At 46.1% G+C, this 3464-nt stretch overlaps 1 pseudogene across 1 annotated transcript; it reads right to left on the minus strand.

Annotated features, from left to right (window-relative positions):
• Positions 1–2287: 2287 nt before the first annotated feature.
• On the minus strand, positions 2288–2620 carry LOC310780562 (dolichyl-diphosphooligosaccharide--protein glycosyltransferase subunit DAD1 pseudogene; annotated as a pseudogene). Its single transcript has one exon. The product of its transcript is annotated as a dolichyl-diphosphooligosaccharide--protein glycosyltransferase subunit DAD1 pseudogene (transcript).
• Positions 2621–3464: the final 844 nt, after the last annotated feature.

A 3464-nucleotide genomic window follows, 5' to 3' on the forward strand; every position in this document is an offset into this window, starting at 1 on the left:
CACCCTGCTGCCCCAAAACTATTATCACAAGCAGAACCACTCTGCTGCCCCAAAACTATCATCACAAGCAGAACCACTCTCCTGCCCCAAAACTATCATCACAAGCAGAACCACTCTGCTGCCCCAAAACTATCATCACAAGCAGAACCACTCTCCTGCCCCAAAACTATCATCACAAGCAGAACCACTCTGCTGCCCCAAAACTATCATCACAAGCAGAAACACTCTGCTGCCCCAAAACTATCATCACAAGCAGAACCACTCTCCTGCCCCAAAACTATTATCACAAGCAGAACCACTCTCCTGCCCCAAAACTATTATCACAAGCAGAACCACTCTCCTGCCCCAAAACTATTATCACAAGCAGAACCACTCTCCTGCCCCAAAACTATTATCACAAGCAGAACCACTCTCCTGCCCCAAAACTATCATCACAAGCAGAACCACCCTGCTGCCCCAAAACTATCATCACAAGCAGAACCACTCTCCTGCCCCAAAACTATTATCACAAGCAGAACCACCCTGCTGCCCCAAAACTATTATCACAAGCAGAACCACTCTCCTACCCCAAAACTATTATCACAAGCAGAACCACTCTCCTGCCCCAAAACTATCATCACAAGCAGAACCACCCTGCTGCCCCAAAACTATTATCACAAGCAGAACCACTCTCCTACCCCAAAACTATTATCACAAGCAGAACCACTCTCCTACCCCAAAACTATCATCACAAGCAGAACCACTCTCCTGCCCCAAAACTATTATCACAAGCAGAACCACTCTCCTACCCCAAAACTATTATCACAAGCAGAACCACTCTCCTGCCCCAAAACTATCATCACAAGCAGAACCACTCTCCTACCCCAAAACTATTATCACAAGCAGAACCACTCTCCTGCCCCAAAACTATCATCACAAGCAGAACCACTCTGCTGCCCCAAAACTATCATCACAAGCAGAACCACCCTGCTGCCCCAAAACTATCATCACAAGCAGAACCACTCTCCTGCCCCAAAACTATCATCACAAGCAGAACCACCCTGCTGCCCCAAAACTATCATCACAAGCAGAACCACCCTGCTGCCCCAAAACTATCATCACAAGCAGAACCACCCTGCTGCCCCAAAACTATTATCACAAGCAGAACCACTCTCCTACCCCAAAACTATTATCACAAGCAGAACCACTCTCCTACCCCAAAACTATCATCACAAGCAGAACCACTCTCCTGCCCCAAAACTATTATCACAAGCAGAACCACTCTCCTACCCCAAAACTATTATCACAAGCAGAACCACTCTCCTGCCCCAAAACTATCATCACAAGCAGAACCACTCTCCTACCCCAAAACTATTATCACAAGCAGAACCACTCTCCTGCCCCAAAACTATCATCACAAGCAGAACCACTCTGCTGCCCCAAAACTATCATCACAAGCAGAACCACTCTCCTGCCCCAAAACTATTATCACAAGCAGAACCACTCTCCTGCCCCAAAACTATCATCACAAGCAGAACCACTCTGCTGCCCCAAAACTATTATCACAAGCAGAACCACTCTCCTGCCCCAAAACTATTATCACAAGCAGAACCACTCTCCTGCCCCAAAACTATTATCACAAGCAGAACCACTCTGCTGCCCCAAAACTATCATCACAAGCAGAACCACTCTCCTGCCCCAAAACTATCATCACAAGCAGAACCACTCTCCTGCCCCAAAACTATTATCACAAGCAGAACCACTCTGCTGCCCCAAAACTATTATCACAAGCAGAACCACTCTGCTGCCAAGCAGAACCTCGCTGTGTGGAGGTCTGGGGGCATATTTGATGGCTGAAATTGACACAATTTGAGCGTTCACTAATGCACCTGACAGAATAAATGATTTGTGTGCGTTTACCAGCATCTGGTGAAAAACATCCTTCAGCTTTGAGTGACTATCACGAGTCCCCGTGACAGCGCGTGGAGCTCGGGGGGAAAGCTGCTCAATGCAGCACTTTGAGGCACCAGGCTGGAGGTGTTTTATGGAGCTTTTTCCTGAAGGGAGATCGTTGCTTTTTCAGCTGGCTGGTTTTGTGAGACAACTCTGGCTTCTGGTGGCCAAGAGCGCCATCTATGAAAACAAGGATGGACGTAAAAGCACGTCAATGGCGAGGAATGAGTTAAACAACTACAAGGAGATAAATGTCAGTTTTGCTTTCCTTTCTTCAACTCTGAAACTGACACGCTAGCATCCAGCATCCGTAATTGTAATTAATTCAATGTCAATGGTGGGCTTTAACTCCACATCAGAGGCAGACGTGATGGAGAATGGTGTGAGCGAATAGAAAGTCAGCAAAGGCCCTCTCTGGGGAGATGGACAGGAAGTAGCCTTTGTTCTGTGGGTTGATCTGGATACGAAGACACACTGCGAGAATAAAAGAACCCACACACGAGATGAAGCCAGACAAGAAGCTGTTGAAGGGGAACGTGCTGACGAGCAGACAGTAGAGGAACTGCAGCGCCCCTTTCAGCAAGATGTACAACAGATATGCATCTATCACCTTCACCTTGTTGGGCGTGGTGTTGTAATCCTCCAGGAGCTGAGAAATAACCGATATGACTGAGTTTGAGTTCCGCATGGTTCTGACGTCGAAATGACCCAACATTGATTTCTTTTTTAAGCGGACATGGAAGAGGGGCTTTGCAGAAACGGCTTAGAATCGTCCAATATGTACCCTCAGCAGAGAAGGATTTATGACATCACTGATGATGCCACAATGTCTATGACATCATCAGTGCATATTGGACCCTTCATAGATCAAGGTATTCCCGGGGAGAGGAACAGAGGGAGTTAAGGAGATGACGCGGAGAAGAGAGAATGTAGGGAAACATTCCCTACTATGATACGGATGCATGTAAATCCAGAAGGAGGCAGTAATGCAACGTAAAGGATGCCACCTGCCATAAAACACCACAGAAGAAGAAGAAGGGCCCTTCATATGCCAAGCATTCATGACTTCCAGTCTCATAAACACAAGTTCACGACTTCGAAATGAAGGAAGCATAATTATGACCTCATCAGTGATTTATGACATCGCTGATGATCATGTCACTGATGATGTCACTGACGATATCACAATGTCTATGGATAAGTGACATCATCAGTTGACATCAGTTCACTGATTATGACATTATGACATAAGTGATTTATGCGAAAGAAAGGCAGAAAGAAAGAAAGAAAGAAAGAAAGAGGCAAGCCAGGTCACTGATGATGGCATACAGTTCTAGACAGCTCAACCTGGTGGCCACGAGCAGTGCTGTAGTGGTAAAAAAAAAGTGGGTAAACTATACTTTTGACTCGAGGCAGCTTTCTCACGCGGCACCGGCAGTGTTATAATGGCGGATAAATAAGCTTCCGTGACCGATATACAAGACAAAATATGAGAGTATATAGAACAACTTAATCTGAATCATATAGCCCTA

Source organism: Poromitra crassiceps (genome assembly GCF_964638095.1).
Source record: "Poromitra crassiceps genome assembly, chromosome: 8".
Lineage (NCBI taxonomy): Eukaryota > Metazoa > Chordata > Actinopteri > Beryciformes > Melamphaidae > Poromitra > Poromitra crassiceps.